Here is a 14877-nt window from a genome sequence, read left to right as displayed (position 1 = left end):
AAAAAAAAAAAAAAAAAAAAAAAAAAAAAAAAAAAAAAAAAGAAAACTAAACTAAACATGATTTGAGGACTAAAAGCACGTGGGAGATAGTTAAATATCTCTTAACATAGTCATGCTCGGCCAAGGACGACAATTATCTTATCTCGAATACATGTTACTAACTTCATTGAGATGCAAGAGAAGATTTCATGTAAGATCTAGATTCTATTTGATAATAATTTATAAAAGTTAACAAGTTAGAAGCCGCTTGAGTTATGAATCAACGGCTACTAAAATGAAAAGAAAATAGATTGGAATAAAATACTTATGATTTCTGAAAAATTTGTAGTAAGAAGGAAGAAACCCACGGACATGTGTCATTTCTCCGTTTCTGTGCCGATTTTAATCCTAACCAAATTTTTTGTCTGAATTAGAATCCACCAGAGAATTTCAAGAATTTTTGGTGACTTTTCGGCCGTAATTGAACTCGGAAGGCATGAGACAAATTATGTAAGTATCTACTCAATTGCTAGGCAAGTAATATTTGTAGGGATAGCTTGGATATGCATGCATGCTAGTAAAATCAAATCCTATGAGGTTAGATTTAGTATGACCAAAACTTAGAATGATCCAATATGCATGAGAACNGTGTTATTTCGTAAGCGTCGTCGTCGGTAACCGAGGTCGGAAAATTAGGTTTTCTTAATCGTTCTTAGATCTGTGGCTTTTAGGAGCTTTTAGGGTGCAAAACTCGNTAGCATGTGTAATTGTATGCATGATATTATACATTAACTCTAGATGGTTAAATATATGATCCGCAGAGTGATAGTAGAAATTGAACAAGACTAGGGTGTTAATGTCAACATGGCTAGAACATGACCTAGGATGAAACGCTTCCCGTACTCCAAGCACATTACAATCGTAAGAGACGATCAAAGGGTGCAACCCCTAATGCTCCCAATCCAACTAGACTCAAGGAGTCAAAACTGAGAAACCTGGAGACATGAGTTCATGTCAAGACAACCACACCACCCTAGAGAACTGGAAGACCACCATGGCAACCTAGGAAGACAAATGTAGCCTCTGAGACCATTAGCAGTCGGTACAGTGTTTGCAGAGTTTCTACTTCTCTTTCCACTCAGGTACGAGCAAGACATGGGGCCAATTAAAAATGTGTAGCCTAATAGTTTAGTTTGATTACCCTGCACGGTGGATCCGTCCTATGGGAAGGCATGGATCATGAGGGTACTCAATGGAGTTGGCACACACAGGGGTTTTTCCCCCAACCTTCGGTGACTTGTGATCATATGGGAAGAGTTCACCAACTAACATCCCATGGATGACTACAAGCGAGCACAAACCATGCATCTTCATGACAAAGAGAGAGTTCTATGATATAGCACCTCAATCTTGGACACCAGTTAACCATTACGTAGGTTAAGCTAGCTACCCAAGTCTATGAACAACAAGAGCTATATACCTCGAGCCTATGATAGTTACCATTAGTTGTGATTTAGAATTTCCTTTGCATCTGTTTAGTGTTGTTAAGATTATTATTATTTGCTTGACTGTGTTTCTTTTTACCTTTATGTTTACTGTTTTTCTCATTCTCTATGGTAAGGCAAAATGGAGGTACACAAAAGCTTGGAAGTTCAAAAGGATATTTACTCAGTTATCAAACCCCTATTCCAACCTCCTGGAGCCTATCTATCCACTTTACAATCTTGTCTTTGAACATTCTATTGAAGCACTTATTTTCTTTAAGAGTTAGGGGAGGTGGATGTGTGTGGGTCACAATCGAAACGTGTTGGTAATGAATCGGAGTAAAGTATGCGTGCGACCTAGAAGCCAAGTCAAGTTGGGTAGGGAGGTGGGTTATTGGTCCAGAGTGACGGGTCGGCCAAGTGATATGAATTTGTACCCAATTCAAGCTCTATGCAGAGATCTACTATCCAGAACGGAGGTATCCTCGATACATTCTCTAAAAACACATCAGAAAAGTCATGAGATCAGGGAAGTCTTGTAGAGGGTTAGTTGTAAAGTGGAAAAGTAAATAATGTAGCATTTGAAGCAAAAAGGAAAAATAATTTAATGTCGTATTTGTAACGACCCGGGAAAGAAAGAAAAAAAAAATATATATATATAATAAAAAAATTAATAAATAATAAAATAAATTTAAAAAAAATTAAAAACTCAGTCGCCAAAAAACCCGCGAGTTTTCCGGTGACTGCCGAGTTTCGCGGAAGCCACGCGAAATGACGGCCACAGCACGCCCAGCTCTCAGCCCACAACACCCAGCATCTTCAGAACACCTGCAAAGGGAGAAAAGATAGAAAATTTCGAGAGAGAGCGAGAGATTTCGGACAAACGTCGGCGAGTGTCTAGTTTCTCCAACGAGCCCTCAAACCACCCTCAAACCGACACCAAACGACCTGTTACCACCATGAGAAGAATCCCTAACGAAAGCACAATAACTCAGGGTGCGTTTTGTGTTATTTCGTAAGCGTCGTCGTCGGTAACCGAGGTCGGAAAATTAGGTTTTCTTAATCGTTCTTAGATCTGTGGCTTTTAGGAGCTTTTAGGGTGNTCTTTGTTGTTGCGCTCTTCTTTCTTGTCTATCTTCCATCACAATTTCCTTTGCATCTATTTAGTGTTGTTAAGATTATTATTATTTGCTTGACGGTGTTTCTTTTTACCCTTTATGTTTACTGNTGGCGACTCTAGATATGTGGAAATTTAGGGTCGTTACAGTATTCTAACCTAATGGCTACAGAAAGACATAAAGGTAGCTACCCTAACACTAGTTCCATGGTCTTCTTACCGATNGCAAAATGGAGGTACACACAACCTTGGAAGTTCAAAAGGATATTTACTCAGTTATCAAACCCCTATCAAAAGGGAGGTACACAAAACCTTGGAAGTTCAAAAGGATTACTCAGTTATCAAACCCCTATTCCAACCTCCAGGAGCCTATCTATCCACTTTACAATCTTGTCTTTTGAACATTCTATTGAAGCACTTATTTCCTTTAAGAGTCAGGGGAGGTGGACGTGTGCGGGTCACAATCGGGTCGGGTTGGTAATGAGTCGGAGTAAAGTATGCGTGCGACCTAGAAGCCAGGTCAAGTTGGGTAGGCAGGTGGGTTATTAGTCCAGGGTGACGGATCGGCCAAATGATATGAATTTGTACCCAATTCAAGCTCTATGCAGAGATCTACTGTCCAGGACGGAGGTATCCTCGGTACATTCTCTAAAAACACATCAGGGAAGTCATGAGATCAGAGAAGTCTTGTAGAGGGTTAGTTGTAAAGTGGAAAAGTAAAGAATGTAGCATTTGAAGCAAAAAGGAAAAATAATTTAATGTCGTATTCTAACCTAATGGCTACAAAAAGACATAAAGGCAGCTACCCTAACACTAGTTCCATGGTCTTCTTACCGACGCTATTGTCATCTGTATAAGATGTCTTACCTTAAAATATTCAATGAAAATTATACCAAACCAGCTACACATGATTTTTAATTTTAAGAATCTTAAATATGTTGCAAGAGACTTGATTTGGTAAAATTAAAAGAGATTAAAGTAGATATGTTGAGATATTTCTTTATCCTCAATAATTAGAATACAAGGTGACTGATCTTTGCAATGATTTTGTTTTAATTGATATCATCAAGAAGATGGATCTGAGGTTGAATTGGACGTTAAGGAGAAGATTTACGTTGGTACCAAGAATAATTAGTTACTTTGACCTAGGCCAACCAAGTAAGTAGCTCCACGGNTATTTCCTTTAAGAGTCAGGGGAGGTGGACGTGTGCGGGTCACAATCGGGTCGGGTTGGTAATGAGTCGGAGTAAAGTATGCGTGCGACCTAGAAGCCAGGTCAAGTTGGGTAGGCAGGTGGGTTATTAGTCCAGGGTGACGGATCGGCCAAATGATATGAATTTGTACCCAATTCAAGCTCTATGCAGAGATCTACTGTCCAGGACGGAGGTATCCTCGGTACATTCTCTAAAAACACATCAGGGAAGTCATGAGATCNGTTATGTCATGTTATGATATGGTATGCTTCAACATGTTGTGTGAGCCACGATAAGTTGTGCTATGCTTCAACAGNCCTCGGTACATTCTCTAAAAACACATCAGGGAAGTCATGAGATCAGAGAAGTCTTGTAGAGGGTTAGTTGTAAAGTGGAAAAGTAAAGAATGTNTGTGCTATGCTTCAACAGGTTGTGTGAGCCACGATAAGTTGTGCTATGCATAGAAGCTATGCTATGATGTTATCATGTCAAAGTTGTTAAGAAAACGATGTTCTATAATGCTTAAGTTTCGTGACAACTATGTTATGTGTTACATATTGTAGAGGAATTATGTAAGCATAATTTACAAACTTAATATGTTATAAATAAATGGAAGTTTGTCTTGCATCGTATAATATTTCATGATGAAAAGCTATGAGAACCTCATGCATATTTGTGTGTCATGTGCACTATAATACATTCCCATTATGATGAGTATTACGACTAATGATTTACGGCATTTATGTTTGTCATGAGGTCATGCCTACCCTTTCTCTCTATAGTATCTGGCACAACTTGTTAGCGAGTGCTATTCCGACGAGTCAGGCCCAAGGCCCAAGGGGTGTGTGAGCCTACCTGGTGGGCCCATGCTTGCTTGTGTGGGCCATATGTAGAGAAGTAGATATGTTGAGATATTTCTTTATCACTAGGAGGGTGTCCAAAAGAAGTGATTTTCCACAATTAGGACCTATTTCACATAAAAGAATATAGTTAGCATCATAATTAGGATAAAAATCTAGCAAAGGAAATCGAACAGACCAAAAATCATCTTACACTCGTAGGCCACGCGTTACCAAACGTCGTCACATATTCTTCTCATGATAGCCACGTGGGAGTACCATGCGTGAGAGGATTGTGCAAGAGCGGGTAGCAGGTCAAGGTTTCTTGTCTGATAGTGGGCTAGTCAGTTCAATTTTCTTTGGACAAAGGGTTGAATCGGGTTGGTTAGTGGGTGGCAGGTCAGTTTGGGTCAAAATACGTGGGTCGGATCGGTATTGTAGAATGCGGCATGTCCTCGTCTGGGTGGAGACATGTCGCTCCATGCCACGCTTGTTGCATCGTTCTACTCGGCACCCGACGGGTGTCTTCCTTCTGATAGCACGCATAATTCCTCTTGCTGATTGACACGTGGCACGCCAAAACTTCATATCTCCTTCTAACAGTCATAACATAGATCGGATTAGGTTTTTTTCTTTGAGTTTTAAATTTTTGAATTTTTTTTATTTTGAACTCAAATCAACTTGGTTTCTTTAGCAAAGTTGTAGATCGTAGTTTCGACTACATCATGATATTTTTCTTAAATTTAAACACCAAACAAAGACGGAGTTATGCGTGTTCAAAGTAGGTTCATTGCTTCCTCTTACCATTCTTGGACGAACTCTCGGGGTTCTATTTTCTGGTCCAAACTTCTGCCGAGTTCCTTTACAAAATCTGTGGAGAATCCTACCTCAAAGAACATAATGTGTGTGTATGCTCGCGCATGTGTGCGTGTGTGAAGTCTCTGAGCAAAAGGAGTGCGTATGATATCACAGTGTACATGATATCGTAATGGATGACATGTACTTATGATGCAAGTCATACTCCATTCTTTTCTTGATATAGCATTCCTATAAGACAGACATACATAGTACTTGTCATCATATTTCATGATTAACATACCTGACTTTCTTATGTCTTATAGGCATAGAGCGAAGATATTAACAAAGTTTATATAGCATGACATTATAACACAACATAGTTCAATAACATAAATAATCATATCATAGTATAACTTATAACATATAATAACTTGTATCATGACATAACATATATTGTAGCAATAAACATAACATAGCACACGTCCTAATACCAAAACATGACACATGTAGGGGGTCACAGCACACGAGTCATTCATACAGCAAACAAGTCATCTAACCAAACCAATAGTAAAACTACTTACTTGGTTAGCCTAGACTTGAAGCGTAAAGAGCTTGTGGGTTGTGCGTCTGAGTACTTATGAGTTTTTTCTTCTCTACTCGACGGTTAGAAATTGGTTTTCCTTGTTTATTTTTTTCACCGGTCTCTTTTTCAAATGGAAATCCACGCGCAGTCTAGTCGCCCTTTGGTTCCAATTACCTCCTCTGATGACTCGTGATGACGATGGTTCCTATATAGTATTAGATTCTTGACGTCGTTGATCGTTCGACCAACTGCAACGATACTGGTTTGCAACTCGAAGCGTAGAGTTGACTATGCGCTGACAAGATTCTAAAGGAGGTTTACACCATCTTCTTTATCAGGAATGGGGGAGCTCGAAGTCAAATGGGGGAGAAGTTCTTGTTGTTGCAATCGAAAGGACCGGAGAATCAAATGGAGAGTGGGTGGTTGGTTGGGGTTCTAGCGGTTCCAACGACTCCCCAAAATTTCCTACAGAATTATTTAATTATTATTATTATAACCTTAACTCTTATTAAATAATNACGTACATAGGAGGTAAGCTCTCACGCCTTCACAATGTGATTCGTCGTCGGAAAAGAGGATTTGAGTTTCAGATTTTAGAATCTTATAGATTTGCACATAATAGGTACATATAACCAGAAACACTCCGTGGGAAGCAAAGAAGAAGGGTTAGTGAAGAACAACCAAAGGGAAAACGACAAGAAATGAACGTCGAAGAGAGAAAACTAATTGAAAAACTCGAGGGAAACTNATAGTAATAATAATAATAATAATAAAATCTGCATAATAAAAAAAATCAGTCCAAGATATTATTGGCCTAACATGATCAAGTGGAGATACATTTAATTCAACAAACTAGAGAAATGTCAAATAAAAAAAAGTTAACGTTTATCCTTCAACCAAAATAAGTATAAACAAAAGAATAATTTTTTTTGAATTTCTCACNCTACCTAGACCCAAACCAATCACTTGCAGCACCTCAGCCCCAACCGTGCGCCTGCAGCCCGATTGATACCCGAGTACCCGAGGCGCAACCTGCTATGGCTCACGCATTAGCCCATACTTGCAGTAGCCAGTACTGCGCTGCAATCTGCAACCCGCATGTGCGTAACGACTCGCGCCTCGACCTGAAGTCGCCAACAGCCGCGTCAAACTTAGATTGCACCACATGGCACACCTGCAGTACGACACTTCCTTAGCTAAGTTGGCTTAAATGGCTCGGCTCGACTATACGGCTCAAAATTCGCTCCAGAGAACGCTCGCCCGACCAGAAAGGGGCCCNAAAAAAAAAAAAAAAAAAAAAAAAAAAAAAATTCTACAATCGAACTACCAAAAAAGAGTTGGCTAAAAAGCAAAAACCTACATACTTTAGACTTTACATTTTATTGAAAGGTTATTGNGCCGCCATAGGAAAATACACTGTTATGATAGGTCTCATTCATGTAATTATATGTGCTTGCATTTAACTCCGATNCCAGTAAAATGGAAGAATTATAAATCTCCAAAATAATAGATAGGAATATCGTTGAATTTTGTAACGACCACATATAAACACCAGGTCACCNTAACGACCACATATAAAAAAAAACACCAGGTCGCCAGAAAATGCGCAAAAATTTTGGCGAGGTGCTGAAATTCTTGCACCCCTCTCAGCTACACCCTACCCGATGCCCACACTGCTCCAAATTAACCCACAAGAATCCTGTCACCGTCACAAAACCNGGATTATTTTATTTAAGGGCTTTAGAAATGACAGGTAAGAACAAGATTATGTTTTTATTATAAAGTTTGAATGAATTATTTTCACATTAAATGATCATGATATGTATATAGTAACAACCTTAGGTTAAAAACAAAATTTAGTATCGTTACAAAATTTCTCTAACGATACCAAAGAAGCTCACGATAAAAATAGGCCCCACAGGACTTTTATCCTTATCTTCTTTCTANCTGACAACGATAATCTCATAGATCTAGTGTCGAAACAACCAACTCACACTGTGAAAGANCTAAATCTAATATGTAATTGAATTCCCTACCAAAGATGTTCACGCAAGCCGGTCTAACTGGATTTTGAATTGATTCTATTTATAGCCTCATTAATTGATGTTTAAAATTATGTCAAAAAATAATTATGTAGTGTGCTTAATTTAATTTTAATTGTCCATTAGCATTAATAATAAAGATAATTTAATCATAAATATAAAAGGACAAGATAATTGATTAAAAAAATCTCTTTAGAAAAAGCAACCAAATATGACGTAAGCATATTTAATAGTAACTTAAGAGGTATTTCTTCCCTTAAATTTATTTAAAACCTTCCTACCTCTCAATTTATTATATTTAAAAAAGATTGAAAATAATTATTCTTAAAAAGAAGTAATCAAGCTATATATGACAAGTGAGAGATCCCATATCAAGTGGGGAACCAAATACTCTTTATAAGTGTGTGGAAATCTCTTCTTTACAAACGTGAGGGAAAACCCAAAAGAGAAATTCCAAAGATGATAATATCCATTAACGGTGGGTTTGGACCATTACAAATGATATTAGAGCAAGACACGGGGGGATGTGTTAGTAAGGAGGTTGAGCCCCGAAGAAAGGTGGATTTGGTGGGAGTCCCAATCCTATTGAAGAAAAAAACGAGTGCAAGCGAGGACGTTGGGCCCCGAAGGGGGGTGTAGTGTGAGATCTCACATCGATTGGGGAGGATAACGAAACACCTTTTATAAGGGTGTGGAAAACTCTCCCTATAAGACGCAAGAAAAGTCACCATTAATTAAAAATTAGCAAACATAACTAGACTTAGCTTTATCCTTTCATTTATTGTTCTTCCCATTTTCTTTGTAATTTATTTGATGATTATAAATTGAGATCATCCATTCTCTTTCTAATTTATTTGATGATTATTAATTGAAAACTTTTATCACTATTTAAATGCGGTAATTTTCAGATGTTTAGTATTTTCCGATGTTTGTTTATACTAAATACAGGAAAGAATTCATTCACGTGGGTTCGACCATATCAAAGAGTGCACATCATGGACCCTGATCAACTCAAAGCTGCACTTTGTTTAATGCATGATATTCATAAGCCAACTATCAACCCTCTTACAAGTCATGAAGGACCCAAATGTGTTAAACATAGAAAGATAATCAATCCAGCCTTTCATTTCAAACACTTGAACGTATGCATTCTTCTTGTAATTCGATATCAAAATAAATAAACTCATAGTTAGTATTTATAAGTTTAATTTTGTACAATTGTTGGTGTCGATACGACTTGTAACAGCTCAAGCCCACCACTAGTAGATATTATTCGTTTTGGACCGTTACATATCACCGTCACCCTCACAGTTTTAAAACGTGTCTGCTAGGGAGTGTTTCACACCNATCACCGTCACCCTCACAGTTTTAAAACGTGTCTGCTAGGGAGATGTTTCACACTNAGTGTTTCACACCCTTAATACTTCATTCCTCTCTCCAACCGATGTGAAATCTCACAATCCACTCTTCTATAGGGCCCAGCATCCTCGCTAACACTCGTTTCTTTCTCCTCACTGGCACACTACCAGTGTCTAGCTCTGAAACCATTTGTAACAGCCCAATCCCACCGTTAGTAGATATTGTCCTCTTTGGGCTTTCTCTTTCGGAATTCCCCTAAAGGTTTTAAAAATGTGTGTGCTACGGAGNCCAGTGTCTAGCTCTGAAACCATTTGTAACAGCCCAATCTCACCGTTAGTAGATATTGTCCTCTTTGGGCTTTCTCTTTCAGAATTCCCCTAAAGGTTTTAAAAATGTGTGTGCTACGGAGAGGTTTCCACACTCTTGTAAACGCGTCTATTTGTGAGATCCCACATCAATTGGGGAGAAGAACGAAGCAAGGATGTGGAAACTTTCTCTCTAACAAATGCGTTTTAAAAACTTTAGGACAAACCCTGAAATAAAAATTCCAAAGAAGATAATATCTACTCACGGTTGGCTTGAGCTGTTATAACTAACCGCTAGATTGGTTTAAAAACTTTGAGCAACAATATTTTTGGGAGTCTAATGGTTCATATATATGCTTAAATTGCTATACACGACATGGTGTCCTGCAATGTGTGAGAGTTGCACCGAGAAGATTAGGAAGTGGGAAGAAGTGGTTTCAGAAGATGGATATTATGAATTGGATGTGATGCCTCATTTGGAAAACTTTGTAGCTGATGTGATTTCTCGAACAACATTTGGAAGCAGCTATGAACAAGGAAAAATGATATTTATACGTCTTAAACAACCTGAGAATCTAGTCGTTAAAGCTATATCTACCGTTTACATACTAAGATGGAGGTGAACTCTTGCACAATTCAATTTATAGATTCTTATTTATTGCTTAAATACCTAATCCATTTATAGACATGAATATGAGTCTTTTTTTAGGGATTTTTCTCAAAGTTTTAAAATGCTTATGTTATATGGACAGATTTTCACACTCTTAGCAAGAATCTTTCGTTCCCCACTCCAACCAACGTGAGATCTCATAATCCACCCACTTTCGGGGCTCAAAGTCCTCGGAGGCACTCGTTTCTCTCTTCAATCGATGTGGAATCTCACAATCCACCCCATTTAGGGCCCAGCGTCCTCACTGACACTTGTTTCTCTTTTCAATCGATGTGGGATCTCACAATCAACCCTCCTTCGGGGCCCAACGTTCTGACTGACACTCGTTCCTCTTTCCAATCGATGTGGGATCTCACAATCAACCCTCCTTTGGGGCCAACGTCCTCGCTGGTACACCGCCTAGTGTCTAGCTTTAATACCATTTGTAACAGCCCAAGCTCATCGCTAAGAGATATTGTCCTCTTTGGGCTTTCACTTTTAGGCTTCCTCTCAAGGTTTTTAAAACGCGCCTGCTTGCTAGAAAGAGGATTCCACACCCTTATAAAAAATGTTTTGTTCCCCTCTCCAACCAATGTGAGATCTCACCATCCATCTCCTTCGTGGCCAACATCCTTGCTGGCACTCATTCCTCTCTCCAATCGATGTGAGATCTCATAGGAACAATATTTATGAAATTTCGTATAACATCTTATTATAACGTTTGTGCAGGTTTGTACCGACGAAGTCAAACAATATAATGAAAAAGATGAGCAAAGAATTAAAAACGTTGCTCTTGGGCTATCAACAAAAGGCAAAGGGCTATGATGGCAGGTGAAGCTATGCATACTGATCTATTAAGCATCCTCTTAAAATCAAATTTGAAAGAAATTCGAGAGCACGAAAACAACGATATCGCAATGAGTATCAAAGACATAGTAGAAGAATGTAGAATCTTTTACCTTGCTGGCCAAGAAACCACAACAATGCTACTAGTTATGACTATGGTTTTATTGAGCTCTTACACAAAATGGCAAGATCTAGCAAGGGAAGAGGTCCTACAAGTCTTTGGTAACAACAAATCAGATTTTGATGGTTTAAATTGTCTAAAAATTGTGAGTAAGACTCTCTTCTATATATATATATATTTTTTTTTATTATTTCATAGGTTAAACTTTATATTCTTCCCAACATTTAGGTTACGATGATATTGAACGAAGTCCTGAGATTATACCAACTAGCAGGGTTACTTACTCGTCTCGTTCAAAACAAAACAAAACTTGAAAACTTGACTTTACCAGCGAGAGTTTTCCAATTGTTCTTATCCATCGTGATAAAAAGCTATGGGGTGATGATGCAAATGAGTTTAATCCCGACAGATTTGTTGAGGGAGTTTCAAAAGCGACACAAAATCAAGTTGGGTTCTTCCCATTTGGATGAAAGGCATTATGGTCATTTTACACCTCTTCCCTGTTTACCATCTTAGGCATATCTAATGGCTACCAAATTTTATAGGTGACTTGAAAACACAATAATATACCAAGTATTAAAAGTTCATAAACGGATAAATTTATTTAGGGGATCAATTTAATGATATTGAAAATTTTCCACCAACAACCCACCAAAAATTCAAAAGCTTATTAAAAAAAATCATCTTAAATTTGAAGAAAACAAGAACCAAAAGCCCAAAATCCTTGCCTCTCCATCATTCTCAATTTTTTTTGTCAATTTTTTTAATGAAAGATATGTGGCCACAATGGGACTCCATTCTCCCTTTTTTTTTTTTTCCTTGTATTTTTCTTTCCTCATCATTAGCATTTAGAACGCTAATTAGACATGAAGGACAAAACATTTTGTGGTTTTATTCATTGGAGAGAGGAACAAACTATTCTTTATAAAAGTGTGAAAACCTCTCCCTAGTAGTAGACGCGTTTTAACAACGTTGAGGGGAAGCCTAAAAGGGAAAGCCAGAAGAGGATTGGACTGTTACAAATGGTATCAGAGCAAGACGCGGTGCCATCAAATGTTAAAGAGGGGTGGATTGTGAGATCCCATATCAATTGGAGAGAAGAACGAGTGCCAGCAAAGATGCTGGGTCTCGAAGGGGGGTAGATTGTGAGATCCCACATCGATTGGAGAGAGGAACGAGTGCAAATGAGAACACTGGGCCCCAAAGGGGGTTGATTGTGAGATCCCACATCAATTAAAGAGAGGAACTAGTGCTAGTGATGACACTGGGCCTTGAAGGAGGGTGAATTGTGAGATCCCACATTTGTTGGAGATGGAAACAAAACATTGTTTAGAAGAGTGTGTAAACTTCTTCCTAGCAGATGAGTTTCAAAACCCTTAAGGGGAAGCATGAAAGGGAAAGCCTAAAGAGGACATATCTGCTAGCAGTGAGTTTGGGGTGTTACATATACTAAGTTAAAGACGAAGGTTATTCATGGCCCTCTAATAAGTATCATGATGTTCCAAATATTTCAACTAGACTTATTATACAATCCAAGGCCAAGAATATTCAACAAACATTCATTCTTCATTTATAAAATTGGATAGACTCGATTCAACCTCCATTTCATGTATTACAAGCTGTTTTGATTGAGTAAGAATCATTTGGAGTTTCAAAAGTGAATATTTAATCAGTTGAAGTGGATGATGAAGTTGCAGTATATAGCACTTAATTGATAATCTATTTGCAAACTTTATTTATTATTATAATTCCATAACTCGTTGCANTTTTTTTTTTTTTTTTTTTTTTTTTTTAGATTTAAATGGGAGTGGGAGTAACTTACCAATCATGGCCACTCAATCATTTAGTGAGCATTTGAAGAGTTGAAAGTACCATGTAAAATGGAGATTTTTTATGAATAAAATGGAGATTTTTTATGAATAAAATGGAGATTTTTTATGAATAAAATGAAGCTATCAAGTTGGGATTTCCATTGAGCATGAGCTTTGTCATTTCTAAGTTTCATGTCATTCTTATGGTACGATTATATCTGAGCCATTCAATCAAGCATTGATCGTTGAACTGTGTATTACTCAAAATATTTCAAATATAGGGTAATCTATTTTTAGCCTTGTCGTTTGGTTGATCATAATTTTGTACGAGAAGTGTTAATTTCTTTGATTCAAGGATTTTTGCTCCAACAAAAGCTTAGATCATTGGGCTGAGGATTTGGATTGTCTTATCACCCATGCTCTAAAGTTCGCTCCCATTAACGACCCACTCCTAGTTACCTGAAAAAAAAATGTAAACATGGAGGGAATAAAAAGTCAATAAGTAGCCTACTTGTAGGCTTTAAGGGAAACCTTATTAGGATGTTATCTCTTATTGAGTTTCCAAGGCTTGACACTTAGAGCTTATATTCTTAACTATCACTTTCTGATCCTAAAAACTTTTCCCTAGAGTAAGCTTTAGTTTTCTTCCTGTGAACACAAGAGTGGCGCTATCATGATCGTATCATCCTACTAGTAAATTCTGATGCAGTGTATCTCATCTAAGTATGGTTGAATTATTAGATTATAGGTTAGTATAGGTTAGTTGCATTTCAAACTACAAGGCATTTTTACTTTATGTTATTTATTATTTATTTCAACGCCCATTATTTTATTTAAGGGCTTTAGAAATGACAGGTAAAAACAAGGTTATGGTTTTATTATAAAGTTTGAGTGAAGTATTTTCACATTAAATAATCATGATACGTATACAGTAACGACCTTAGGTTATAAACAAAATTTAGTATCGTTACAAAAGAAACGAGTGCAAGCGAGGACGCTGGCCCCGAAGAGGGGTGTAGTGTGAGATCCCACATCGATTGGAGAGCCGATAACGAAACACCTTTTATAAGGGTGTGGAAAACTCTCTCTATCAGACGCAAGAAAAGTCAACATTAATTATAAATTAGCAAACATAACTAGACTTAGCTTTTTCACAACTTTTTTAACCATATTTTTTATCGTAGGGCTGAAAAATTATGGTAGAATAATTATACACGTGATCTAATCAATCAATTAACAAGATTAGATTATACACGTGATCTAATCTTAACAAAGTGACATGAAAACAAATAACATTTTTCAATATAAAAAGTTCCCATCAAATAACAAGATCATTCAAGATAGGCCATGCTAAAGTGATGTGAAAAAATGTGTAAAACATATGAAGTGAAACTATGAGGTCTAACCTCCAAAGCAGTTGCTTTATTAGATGTAACTTTACGAGCGTCTCGGACGTCTTCTTTTAAAAAATGCCTTTGAAAAGTTTCATTCAATAACACTATTAAATGGCATAAGGAATTACAATCCTTCACTAAAATGATTCTGATTCAAATATATGAGTTTGGAGGTAGTAGTGCAAAATATAATGATTTATAGAGTAGAAAATAATAAAGACGTTTGAAGCAAATGGAAAGGATAAAAGAAGAATATGATAAATAATAATGGTAAGAATATACTTTAAAGCAAGACATTAACTAATAATGGTAAGAATATTGTTGGTCTAGTTGTATGATTCTAGCATTTGGTGTGAG

General features: G+C 37.3%; 1 pseudogene; it reads left to right on the top strand.

Moving 5' to 3' along the window:
• The first annotated feature begins 9025 nt into the window (after positions 1-9025).
• LOC111784494 lies at positions 9026-11785 on the top strand (annotated as a pseudogene).
• The last annotated feature ends 3092 nt before the right edge of the window (positions 11786-14877 follow it).

Source organism: Cucurbita pepo, unplaced genomic scaffold, assembly GCF_002806865.2.
Source record: "Cucurbita pepo subsp. pepo cultivar mu-cu-16 unplaced genomic scaffold, ASM280686v2 Cp4.1_scaffold000215, whole genome shotgun sequence".
NCBI lineage: Eukaryota > Viridiplantae > Streptophyta > Magnoliopsida > Cucurbitales > Cucurbitaceae > Cucurbita > Cucurbita pepo.
Note: the sequence above shows the minus strand (reverse complement) of the source record. Positions and strands in the feature narration are given on the sequence as shown.